Source organism: Euprymna scolopes, chromosome 39, assembly GCF_053919585.1.
Source record: "Euprymna scolopes isolate OS-2025 chromosome 39, ASM5391958v1, whole genome shotgun sequence".
Classification (NCBI taxonomy): Eukaryota; Metazoa; Mollusca; class Cephalopoda; order Sepiida; family Sepiolidae; genus Euprymna; species Euprymna scolopes.
The window spans coordinates 72,153,116-72,167,492 of NC_136520.1; the positions used below are offsets into that span (position 1 = coordinate 72,153,116).

Here is a 14,377-nt window from a genome sequence, read left to right on the forward strand (position 1 = left end):
ATATATATATATATATATATATATATATATATATATATATATATATATATATATATGATTACAGTTTATATATTCAAATTTCATTAATTTGTGTGTGTGTGTGTCCGTCCCATTACAGTACAGGTAGCAGTAAAAATGCCGGACATATTCATGTCAAATATTTATAGCAATTGAGAAATAAAATGACCTTTATAAAGATTTATACGTTTTTTTTTTTTTGTTTGTTTGTTTTTTCTCATATTTAAAAAAAAATCCATTTTAAAATGATTTCTTTGTTTATTTTGTTTTTACTTCATCGATTCAGGTGTTATAATACAAGAATATGGAATATTAGTGCGAACACTGATGAAACAATTTTTATTTTTATCACCGTCAAATTTGTGCGGTGAATATATACTCGTTTAGAATGAGTATTGCATTTCGTAAAAAAGAAAAAAAAAGAAAAAAAAAGAAAAGAAAAAAAATCCCTTTTTCCATAAAGGCGGTGGTAGTGGCGGCGTCTTAAATGAAAGCAAAAACTCTAAAGCAATTTATGTTAATTTCCTTCGATTAAAATAGAAAAAATTAGATGAGACGATGAATACAACAGGGTCCGACGGTGGATGGATGCGCTACGGCTACGACCGAGAAGCAGATAAAACGCTCCCAAGAACAACGCTGTCGTATGGAATCGACGCTGGATTTTCTTTTGAGAGATTTTTTTGACAAAAGTAACTGTTAAATAAAACTTATTACTATTATTTACTAGAAAACAGTGCGCGCTCTCATTTTATATATATATATATATATATATATATATATATATATATATATATATATATATATATATATATATATATATATATATACTAGCATTCCAGCCCGGCGTTGCCCGGATGTTTTGAGGTGTATGTTGAGCAAAAAAAAAAAAAAAAAAAAAAAAGCGGTCAATTTTTTTAACTTTGACCCCTATCATGACCCCTTAACATTTATTGTTTTTGGCTCAAATCAAGTTATTAAGTTAGATCCATGTCCAAGGAACCTATATCCAAATTTTCAAGTGTTTAGACCCAAAATTGTGGGAGGAGTTTGGTAGAGTTCTCAAAGGTCAAATCGTTGAACTTTGACCCCTTAACAGCCAAATTTCTGGCCGAAACATATCAAAGATTTTTCCAAATCTCAGTACCCTGTATATCGAATTTCGAGTCTGTAGACTTAAAATTGACAGAGTTATTGCGCAGGGAAATGTACACATACACACAGACACGTTCACTTATATATATATATATATATATATATATATATATACCGTACTTTGGGGCAATTGCGCCGAATACGGGGGTAATTTTGCAATTACTCCCGCTAAAAAAAAGTGCTCTTTATATGCGCGGTTGCCAAAAAAGCACTTTTAGCTAGTTGGCGCAATTACCTCGGACTTAGCGCAATTACCCCAAAGTACGGTATATGATGAGAATGAAAATAGTATTCTGACGTAATAGTGAGATAAAAAAAAGAACAAATCAAGTCAGACGTCCATCAACACTTCGTCTTTAAGAAGTCTTACAATAAAGAACCTACTGTTGATTTTATGTGTCCGCCCTTGCTACTTGTGCGGTGATAATGGCTTGAATTCGAATTTAAAACGAAAATGTCAAGTATCATGGTTCAATTGTGCTTTAAACAGAAACACTTATTTCGAATGCGCCACTGTCATATTAAAGAACATACTGCTAATTTTATATGCCGAGTTTTTCTGCGGGTGTGGTAATAAAACTTCTCAAATGCACACACATATATATATATATATATATATATATATATATATATATATATATATATATATATATATTGGGCTGCGACATTATTTGGCTGTGGAAATTATATATATATATAAGTCTTGGAAGTTCTTTAAAACCTTTAAAACGAAAACTATAAAATAAAAATGAAAAATATGTCCTACATTGAAAAATTAATTTGTCAGTAAGTCAAGGTATCATCAGTTGTTTACCATGAAACTTGGGGTAGTTGCTTGTCTTGCCGCACTGATGAGCTGTGAAACAGCAAAACATTACTGCACGTGGAAGATTATATATATATATATATATATATATATATATAGCGAACATCGTTACAAATAACAAAAAAGCTACAATTAATAATATTGCCGATAAGACTAGTATCAATTTTTTAAAATGCTTAACGTAATACAATTTTAGCCTGTTATGCTAATTCAGTCATCACGGAATGGAAATTCTTAATCTCTCCTGAGTTAGCGTGAAATCGTTTTCCCGGCTGCTGACGTCAAGCAACCGTTTCACATTACCTTTCGAAATTATATTCTTTTATGATCATTTGATTTTTCACCTGATAATGATTCGACGAACAATCGAAAACGTTCGTCATACACACGGAACTTATATATATATATAATTACTTCATTTATTCACATAAATTTAATATACGAAAGTACAGATTTATGCGTAAACTTAAAGTATTTACTTCAAAAGTGCTCAATACGTAGGTAGAGCTAGTTAGTAATTTATAAAATTAATCGCCATATATATTTTATAAATTACTATATATATATATATATATATATATATATATATATATATATATAATGTGGGTGGGTGAGTGGGTGGGTGGGTGTGGGTGTTTTATTTGGATACGCCCAGCAAAAAAAAAAAGAAAAGAAAAATCGAAAAGTAAAAAAAAAAAATGACTAATTAAGCTTTTCTGTTATTTGTAACAATACTTGATTAGATAAAAAAAAATATTGCCTAAATACGCACACACAATATATGATCATCCATAAGCAGCTGTTTCATCTTTTCAAGACTCATCAGCGTGATTAGATATTATATCTGAATTTATTCAAAATGAAGGTTTTGGGACCATATTCTTGCACAAACATGAGTTTATGTATTTTAATTTTGAGCGCCGAAGTATAAATATCGGTCGCCACAACATAGCAAGACTTGAAACGTGAACCTCAGTGTTTGGCGTATCGCACTCTACCGATTGAGCTATTAAATCTGCTGATTGTATTGGGATAAACTTTATCGTATGTAAATGAAATCATTGCTTCGTTTACATTTTTTTTTTTTTTTTACTGATAATCGAAAGTACTTAATTTATGTATATATTATTATTATTATTATTATTATTAGTAGTAGTAGTAGTAGTAGTAGTAGTAGTAGTAGTAGTAGTAGTAGTAGTAAGGTCTGGAATTGTTTTTTAGAATAATATTGCGGTGTTCGAACAATTTTCGAATCTCCATAAACGCCAAAAACACTCATTAAACATTAAAAGAAGGTTAAAAACATGAGCAGAATTGAGGTGGGAAGAAATTAATTTTTTTTTAAAGATGTACAGAAGATTAACAAGTTCTGAAAACAGACCAAAGAAAGGCAGATTAGTAGTTATATATATATATATATATATATATATATATATATATATTTATTTAATAGTACAGAAGTTCAGAAAAACATTGGTACCCTTTATGTTGGGCTTGAAACCGACGGTACCAATGTTTTTCTGAACTTCTGTACTATTAAATAAATAAGTAAATAAATATTAAGCTCTTATATCGAAAAAGTTTTTTCTTTGTAATCAAGCACTTTGTTGGAATTCTTTCCCCAAAAAGCAGTAAACACACACACACACACACACACATATATATACACTAGATTACCCGTGACCCGTTGGGTCAGTATGTTATATTAGCTATGGAATTCATGTATGAGCGTGACACTTGTGACGTAAAGAAATAGTTTTTTGTGACATAACAGAAACATTTCTATGAAAGTATATTAAAATGAAAAAGAATATAGATACATTTCTATGAGTTTATAATTCTTTATTTTAAAAAAAACATACTTACAGCCGTTGAATTATAAGTGGTTTGCCATACTTATAGGTAAATGTGCACTGAACAGATACCATAATACTTTAAAGTAAAATTCAAATTTTGATATATCTTTTAATTTAACCCCCCCTCCCCGCAAAAAAAACAAACAAACAAAAAAAAACAATTGGGACGCTGAAAACGTACAAGTAAAACAATACGTTTTATTGTCGCGTTGATTATTTGTAACGCAATTAAAAAAATCGAGGTTATTCATGTTGGTAGTGTAGAAGAAAATGTATGAATGTTTTGAAGAAAGGTGTATTAAAAAATGGAGAATAAATTATATATTAAAAAAAAGGCGATGGGCAAACCTCCATAGTAAAATGCTCTTATACTTGTCAACAAAGTAGATTTATTTATAATAAAATTGCGTTAAAATAACTTAAACATAATACGGAAATGAACGATGTAAAAAAAAAAAAGCAGAAAGTATTAACAATTGTTTATTTGGATAATTTAAAAGCGAAAAAAAAAATTGGGACGCTGAAAACGTACACAAAACAATACGTTTTATTGTCGCGTTGATTATTTATTTGTAACGCAAATGAAAAAAAACATTTTCGGGGTATTTATTTATGTTGGTAGTGTAGAAAAAATGTATGAATGTTTTTAAGAAAGGTGCATTAAAAAATGGGGAATAATTAAAAAAAAAAAAAAAGAAAGAAAGGCAGTAGGGAAATCGCCGTTGTAATTTATTCTTATGGTTGTCAACTGGGATGCTGAAAACGTACACAGTAAAACAATACGTTGTCAACGGGTCAAAGTTGATTTATTTGTAAGAAAATTGCGACAGTATAGTTGTAATACAGAATAGTTGCAAAACATCCCCACCCTTCTCATGTTAAATAATAATTTCTAAATAATAATGTTAATATTTCAGTGCGCAGGTCAAATTCTGCAAAAAGTAACGATTTGTGTTTATTTGTTTACGTTGTTATGGGTTTATGTTTATATAAGCATGCGCAACCGGAAGTCGTAAACCGGATGTGGGTTACAACACCCGTTACAAGGTCATTTGAATTTTATAATTATATATATATATGTGTGTGTGTGTGTGTGTGTGTGTGTGTGTGTGTGTGTGTGTGTTTGTATTAGAAGATTAGAATAACATTGGTACCGTCGGTTTCAAATTCAAAACAAAGGGAACCAATATCTGATCGCCTATGTCAGCTTCTCTTCAGCCTATATATATATATATATATATATATATATATATATATATATATATATGTGTGTATGTATATGCTCTGTTATATTTAACAAACATTGAGCTTTTAAACTAAAAGGATTAGGATACACAAGAGTGAAATATAATTGAAAAAGCATATTTCACCAAACATACACACATAAACATATATACATGGTAAACAGCCGATGATCCCCGTTTATTATTAAACAATGTAAACTGATGTTTCTTGTGCATTTTCTAGCGAAAAATCGGCTTATGCAAGTGCTAAGTATGTTAGTTGTTGTTTTTTTCCAGGAATTTAAACTGCATTTATTATTTTTTTTTCATTTAACTATCTTTTATCATTTTATTTTAGAATTTTTTATATGATAACCAAAGTGTCTTTAGACTATGTGTCTTTTATCAAGTTTATATATTTGTATGCACGACAATCATTTTTAAAATAACGCATTTTCAATCGCTTTTACGCAGTTTCCGTACAGATGGACTAAAAAGAGGGTTTAACCCTTCTTGAAAATTCAAATGCATAAAATTTGCAGTGAATTTGATCCAGCCATTGGCCACAAAGTAAACAAGATCCCTTAAATTTAAATTTCTTCTTGAATTCCTTAAGCTTAGAGATTTCTTAAAATCAAAATCAAAAGATTAAGGATTCTATTTAGTTTTTATTATTTCTTGGTTTTAATCTTCGTAAGAGAAAATTAAAATGGCTCCAAATTTCTATTTTGGGGAATTCATTTTAGCCGTCTGGGACTAATATTCTTCTGGTGCGTGTGGGTCTATAAAGTTTGCTTAGATAATAAAAAAAAAATGCTGCCTAAATATACACAAAAAATGAAAAGTTAAAAAAACAAACAGAATTATTTATATCTTCATCAACATTGCGTCTATTTCGAACCTTCCTAGGGATGATTAATTTGAAGAAAATAAAATACCAGTGCAATATGTGAAAATATACGTGTTTATAATGTGAAAAGGATGTCCTTCGTTCTGAAATAGGACAAATACATCCTTTTCACATTACAGACACAATAAGTATATTTTCAAATATTGTACTGGTATTTTTTCTTATTCAAATCAATCATCCCGAGGAAGTCTTAAAATAAAAACGAAACGTTAATCAAAATATTACTTGATTTGTTTGTTTTTCATTTCTCTATCATGTTGGAATATTATTTCCATAGTTTACATCATATCTCCTATATAATAAAAAGATTGCAGAAATTCCTCTCTGGACCAAAGTATCATAGGTTTGCAACAACAGATACTACATATAAATTCAATATGTTTATGCTATAAACCACTATCTTTTGTCATTTCCGAATAATGATATATTATTATATAATAAAATGCTGCATTGCATCCTAGGAGCAACACCATCACGATCGACCCATTTTCAGAGGAAGAAGTTCATATTTTTCTCTCTCAATATTTAGTGCTCCTACCGTTACTAGTTGACACCGGAACCAATTCTAAATTTTCCTACGATACTGTGATTGAACCGCCATTAACAGGTTATTAGATACATACACGTAACATAATCTTTCCATTTCCTGGTTCATTAATAATAAATTCTCCCTCCTCAAAATCTGTCCATTCTGATTGGCTGAGACCGGAATTCCACACATTCCAGAATCCACTTATTCAATAAATAAATAAATGAACGCTCCAGAAATTATACAATAAGGCGTCGCTCTCTATAGAAGACAATCGTGCTAAAAAAACAAATAAAATTAAACATATAAACCGATTGGCGTCGCTCTCTACAGAAGACAATCGTACGAAAAAAAAAATTAACTGATAAAAAAAAACAAAAGTAAACATTAACTGATCATAAACAGAAAATCAAAAACTGGTAACCTTACACTCAGGCTAAAAATACCAACACCCCCACTTCCCCTCCCTAACAAACAAAACACACCCAGCCCTGCGAAAAAAAAAATAAAATAAATAAAAATATTGTACGTGTACCTTTATTTATTTTTTGATTTTAGAGCAGCTATTTTTTTTTTCTTTGTTTTTATTTTTCTTTTCATTTGTCTTTTTTATCTAATTTTTTTTTATTGACTATTACTGTGAACGATTTAAATTACTTTTATATTTTCCGCCGATTATCGCCACTGCACAGATATAAACCTTTTTTGGGGGGAGGGGTAAATTTTTACATTAGCTCCACCTCCACAATTTTCTTTAACATGATTTTTGTAGGTTTTCGACTATGCTGATTGAGAAAATCTAAAATTTGGCAGAGACAAGTAATTTTCGAGGTTGAGGTTGGTTCTATTCTGAAAGCCATTCTAAACATGGGGAGGTTGGGGGTTGGCCACCAACCTCAACCGTACTTTAATATTTAGGGGGGGGCTGCGTCTACTGGGCAACCAACGCCAGTTAATGGGTCCTGCTAGTGTGTATATATTATATATATATATATATATATATATATATATATATATATATATATATATATATATATATATATGGTAATTGTATGTGTATTACTAAAAACAAAGTTGTGGAGTTGGTAGCCAAAGCGTTTAACTTTGATTCTCTCTCCTGAAATTTTAAAAAGTCTGACATAAGAAATCCTCTTACGCTGCTGCTGCTGGTGGTAATAATAAGGAAAAATCCGAAAATAAGAGTTTATCATTTATATTTTTTATTTACAGAAAGTTTAGATGAGACAAGTCATCGTTACCGTCGGTTTCAAACCTGATAAACAGGGACCGTTTTAGATACCCATATCAAGCTCTCTTCAGCCGATACTCATGACTATCGGCTGAAAAGAGCTTTGAAACTGAGTTTTGAAGAGAGGTTTAAAACCGACGGTACCGATGACTTGTCTCATCGAAACTTTCTGTAAATAAAACACTATATATATATATATATATATATATATATATATATTATTCACAATTTACACAAATATTATTTGTAGTTATCTCATTCTAAAGAGGATGAGTATTTTTCAAGGTCTTGTTAATTCAACATTTTTTTTTTCATGAACGCCTAAAAAATAATTTTTTTTTTTAAATACTAATACATGAATATAAATACTAATACTACCACTATTAATAATAAACAAAAGAGACAAAGGCACAACACTGTACTCCTATTCTTGTTTTACCAAGCAAAACGTTATTTAATACTTATTATTAACTCAATTATGATTATAACCATTTCTGTAGTTCGACAACCTGTTTAGACGGACAATAATTGCCAGACAAATGTAAAGATTAGCAGTTTTTTTATCTCCGTTTCTCGAGTTTATTTATTTAATAGACGAAAATATTAACGTAATAAAGCAACAACAAAAAAGTATTGATTTTAACAATTATTATTATGATTATTTCTGCTCAGGTGAAAAATACTCTGTTGTTCGTGTAGTCGTCTCGTAGAATGGGACGATAATATGGGCCAGAAAGGAAAAGGATTGCCCCCGTTTTTTTTTTCAACGCCTTTTGTGAATAAATGTTAATAATAATTATTATTTATATTAATCTTAACGGTTACAATAATAACCATTTCTGTCTGAGTAAACTTATCCAAACTGTTACGGAGACATTTCACAGAACGGGACAAATATAAGAAAAAGAAATAACAAGAGATGTTTTTTTTTTTTTTTGTCATCTCTCTTATGAATAAAAAATATTAATGATAAATAAAAGGTATTTTAATTTAAACAATTATCATAACCATTTCTGTTCAGGTCGACATATTTAAAATATTACATGGACATTTCACAAAAAACAGACAATAATTCAGACCAAATGAAAGGGGCCACTTTTTTTCTTAATTTTGACTCTAATCTCTCAATCTTTATATATATATATATATATATATATATATATATATATATATATATATATATATATATATATATATATGTGTGTGTGTGTGTGTGTGTGTGTGTGTGATGAGAATAATGGAAATAGTATTCCAAAGAGATATATATATAGAGAAAAAAAAAAGATGCAAACCAAGTCATACGTCCATCGTCTTTACTAATCCAGAAGAAGTCTTACAATGAAGATGAAACGTCAATGGACGTATCACGTGGTTTGTTCCTTTTTTATCTTTCTGTTATTATATATATATATATATATATATATATATATATATATATATATATATATACTTAGTTATATTTTGAGGAACCAAGAATTCCGGCAGAGTGCTCTATTATAAGGACAAGTTTTCAAAATAAGCGCGTAATATTTATATTTTGCATTTTCAGAAGTTTACATATGATATTGGAACCTAAAACAGTTCCCTATTATCAGGTTTGAAACCGACGGTACCAATGGCTTATCTTACCTAATTACTTCTGAAAATAAATAAATAATATATATATATATATATATATATATATATATATATATATATATATATATATATATATATATAGAGAGAGAGAGAGAGAGAGAGAGAGAGAGAGAGGTAATAATAATTTTAATAAATATTATTATAAACATTTTTGGAGCGGGTAGGTAGATTCAAACTCTTACATAGACATCTCACAAAAGCAAAAATAATACGGATAAAAGAATCCTTCACCTCTCACCCTCTTTCTGGTTATTCTCTTGTGTATAAATGCTAATTGAATGGTATTAGTATAAAATTGTAAGAATTAATATAGATTTTTTTTTCTTTCTTTTGTAGCAGACTTTTTTCAGAATGGACAGTAATCAGAAGGGACATTTGTTTGTTTTTCTTTGGTAAATAATTGTTAAAATAAGATTATTTGAACAATTATTATTGATTGAAACAATCATTATTAGCATCATTATTAGTGATACAAACATTTTTTTTTTTTTGTGCAGACTTTTCTCAGGATGGATTGTAATACGGGTCAGGTAAGGGAGCAACATTGTTGTTTCTTTTTTTCTTTCTATTTGGTAAATAAATGTTAAAAATATATTATTATTAATTTAAACAATCAGTTATCATCATCATTAATAATATGACCATTGTTTTTTTTGTTTTTTTTTGTTCTTTTGTAGTAGACTTTTCTCAGAACGTACTGTAATATGGGCCGGATAGGGGAACAATATTATTTTCTCTTTTTCTCTATTTGGTAAGTAAATGTGAAAAATATATAATCATTAATTCCAAGAATTATTATTATTATTATTATTATTATTATTATTATTATTATTATTATTATTATTATATAGCAAACCAATAGAATTAAATTATTTATGTAAACAGATTCTCAGATAAGAACAATGATGCAGGCCGGACAAATAGGCAGCGTTGCCATTCTGTCTTTTTTTTTCGTTTTTTTTTTTTTTCTTTCATCTTACTTATTGGTAAATATATGTTAATCAAACAAACAAAAAAGTATCATTACCAATATCATTGTTATATCTATTCGTCGTAGTAATAATAGTAGTAGTAGTGATGGATACTACCTGTCTATTTTTTGAGGTTGGGTTGCCCTCCGGTGCCACTGGGAGGCCCAGGCCGAGGCGGCATCTACTGCTGTGCGTGCAGCAGCAATAGTAGTGACGATGGTGGTAGTAGTAGCTGCAGTATTGGTAAAAGCTAATTCCATTTGCAAGAGGAGAGAAAATCACAGATGAAGATGAGGAGAAAGAAGCAGGTGTAAGTTGGGATACCGGGTGGGCATGTAGTGTGTGTGGGTGTGTAGAAACCTGCTGCTGTATCCCAGACCCTGCAGATAAGTCAGGGAAGCAAAAGTGCGAGTGGGTTTGAGAGAGAGGGGAGGGGGAGCGTGATTGAAAGATGGCCGGTTAGTTTTGCAGCAGAATCGGTCCATGACAGTTACGTCTTGCGGCCCAGGATGTCCAGACTTCACCTCGTCCCGTTCAACTAGGAACAGGATCTCACAGACATTCAAATATGTATCTATAAAAGTGAGAATGGTGTGTGCGTGTGAGGAGACTTCTCAACCTATATATTCAACGAATTTTTGATCTACAGGCTTGAAGTTTGGTATCTAGGGTATTCAGACACGTGGAAAACTTTTTTAATCGGCTTTCGTCCGGAAAAAAACTGGCTGTTAGGGGGTAAAAATTGAAAAATTGGTAGGTGTGTGTGTGGGGGGGGGGGTCATCGGATTTTTATCTGTCAACTGTTTCACGACTAGGCATGCGCGGTCGTGAAACATGACAACTCCTTTATGTTAAGAATAAATAGGTTTGAAAACACTTTTTAAAAATAATATCAAGCTGGCCAAATAGTTATCGTACTTGACTCACTGTATTTAGGTTTTGCTTTCGATCTCAGCTCAAGTATTATTATTTTTTTTTTACTTACAAGAAGTGAATTGTTTAGAAAAAACAATACTCGCATACCTATGTCCCTGTTTTTTTTTTGTTTTTGTTTTTTTTTTTACTTCAGTTTTTAAAAAGGAATTTAACGTTAAATACCTTCAGTATTTCTGCTTGTAATAAATAAGAAATCTGCATTAATTAAAATATATTTATGCATATTTTATGATCGGGCGGCCTAATATATATATATACTAGCGGGGGTACCCGGCGTTGCCCGAGTGTTTGTTTCCGGGGGGGGGGGTTAAAAAAATGTTATGGTAGGTAAGTAGGAAGGATCAAACCCGGAGTCATGAGTAAAAGTAGGAAAATAAAGTGTGAAAAAGAACAAAAAAAAAAAAAACATCTGCAACGTTAACAGTTCGGCCACCAAGAAAAGTCCATTCCAGTTGTTTAGGAAAAAAAAAAAACAAAAAAAAACGACTACGGTAGGTCGGCGCGAACGTGAAAATATAATGTGAATTGTCCAGCACGCTAACCACTACGCCACAGAGCACTGCAGCTTAGTTTAGTGATTTTAAATAACTTCACATGAAAGAACTACGAAGCCAAACCGGTGTTCTCTTCTCAACTGTTCCTTGTGAACGATCCCCAAACGGTGTTAAGTGGTGGCAGGGGGAGGAGGAATTTATTAGAGAGAAAATATTTTACCACTTCCATTGATCTTAACCGATTTTGGTCGTGACTTCTCAGCAGAAAAAGTATAGAAATCTAAGATTATCGAGGAATTTGAGAAATAATAAGCCTATAACACACCTCAGATATTGTTCTGCCGTTTGTGCATATTATATTTGCATGAAATATCTTGATTTTTAATCCTATTAAGGTCAAAATCCGACGGGAAAAAAATGAGTTCATTTTATATATATATATATATATATATATATATATATATATATATATATATATAATTCCAGGTAAATATTTTACAGAGGTGAAGCAACCAATGAAGTTTTAACGGGCCCAATACAAGAGTGCTCAATACCGAATTAAGACAAGATATACTTTATATTTATTTTACATAAGCATTTATATGTCGCTACACATTCATGAGCATGTTTCGGTCAGCCAGTAATAAGTAATTAAAGATCTCTTCAGGCGATGCTGCTTTTTACTTTGGTATAGCAACATCGCCTGAAGAGATCTCTAGTTACTTGTAACTAACCGAAACATGCTCATGAATATGTAGTGACATAAATGCTTATATAAAAACAAATAAAAAGTACCTTGCTCTATAATAAAGACCAATGTGTATTGATCTTCCCCTATATAATAAAGGGAAATGTACATTTATTTATAAATAGATATCCTTCCCCTCATATACGTCTGCCCAAGGAAGAAGGCAAAGGAGGGCGTGAATATGTTTCTATAATAAAAATCTTTCCTTTCTTTTTTGTTTTCTATACCGATTTATACGTTTTTTCTTCTTCCTGTTTTAAACTTTCTAGTTTGTGGTGTTTTCTTTCTTATTTCTTTATGTGAGCGACGCTTGTTCACTTTCAATTTCATTGTTAACTTCTAACGTCTTTGATGTTCTCCGGCATCATTTTTTTTTTAAATTTGCCTACATTCCAATAATCAAAGCGAGGAAAAATTAAAAAAAAAAAAAAAATCATGGTTGATGTCTCTTTGCCTGCAGTTCATAAAAAATTACTTTTTTTTTTTTTTTCAACTCACGGTAATTCTCTTCTATCCTAATAGAAATGGGAAACGGCTTCCTCCCAAAGAAGAAGCTCCACAAGAGTATGAAATTCACAAGCAGTACCCAGTCGCATGCATATCCCCGTTAAGGAAAATGACGATGTCAGATTTTTGCAACTCTTACAGAAAGGTGTCGACGTCCTCCTACATTACAACGCCTGAAATTCCCAAATTGGTCACCCATCCGTTACTAACCAGGCTCAACGATGCTTAACTTCGGTGATCTAACGAGAACCGGTGTGTCAACTTGATTATGCTGTATCTATCCTGTTGAAATTTAATTTAAAATATACTTTTCTCTCTTCTCCAATTTGAATGAACACGTATTTTTAAATGTGTCTATGACTATCTTTAAGAAGTTCCGTTCAGTCGGTCAGTTACAACAAAGTTTGAAATAACATTTTCTTTGCTCCGTCACGCTTAAGTTAGAAATGACATTTTCTCCGCTAAACGATAAGGAATACAAGCTTTAAGATCATAACGATTTTGAAAAGAGCAGAATCGGTGAATATATATATATATATATATATATATATATATATATATATATATATATATATATGATTACTAGAGCTGTGGCAACAGCATATTCTTTTCATTATTTTGACTCTTGAGTATATATCCGTTAACATTTTACATGTTTTTATATAGACTGGTGTGGTTTAAAAACTGAGGAAACGTCCTACCAGAGAAAGTTTCAAATAAAAAAAATTAAAAAAGAACATATAAATTGAAAAAAAAGGAATGAAAAAGAAAATATACGAAAAAAAGAAAAAAGGAAAAAGAAAAAAAAAGGAAAAAGAAAAAAAAGGAAAAAGAAAAAAAGGAAAAAGAAAAAAGAAAAAAGGAAAAAGAAAAAAAAGGAAAAAGAAAAAAAAGGAAAAAGAAAAAAAAGGAAAAAGAAAAAAAAGCAAAAAGAAAAAAAAGGAAAAAGAAAAAAGAAACAGAGGGTGTAGGAAGAAGAGTGAAAGGAGACAGTCCAATAGAGATAGAAGGGGTAACGGCAAAATAGAAAGAAAGAAAAAAGAAAAGGAAGGGGGAGATGGGCAAAAAGAGAGAAAGAAAGAAGGGCAAAGAGAGAGAGAGAGAAGGAAGACGGGCAAAAAGAGAGAGGAGACGGGTATAAAGAGGGGCATAAAATAGAAAAAAGAAAAGGTGGTATTAAAGAGAGAGGAGATAGATATACGAAGAGAGAGGAGGAGATTGGTAGAAACAAAGGAGGAAGAGACGAATAAAAAGAAAAAAGAAGAGGAGGTGACAGGTAAAGAGAGAGGGAGAGGAGGAGACGGGTATAACGGGAGA

At 30.8% G+C, this 14,377-nt stretch overlaps 1 protein-coding gene and 1 long non-coding RNA gene across 2 annotated transcripts in view; one reads left to right on the forward strand and one right to left on the reverse strand.

Annotated features, from left to right (window-relative positions):
* The window catches only part of LOC145263864 (polycystin-1-like protein 1), an 842,774-nt gene that overhangs the window by 102,633 nt on the left and 725,764 nt on the right, over nucleotides 1-14,377 (reverse strand). The gene's annotated exons all lie outside the window — the stretch shown is intronic.
* LOC145263866 (uncharacterized) overlaps nucleotides 10,086-14,377 on the forward strand; it is a 38,047-nt gene continuing 33,755 nt past the window's right edge. Inside the window, exon 1 of the long non-coding RNA XR_013864610.1 lies at nucleotides 10,086-10,155. This is a non-coding gene — a long non-coding RNA (uncharacterized LOC145263866). The remainder of the gene's footprint in view (nucleotides 10,156-14,377) is intronic.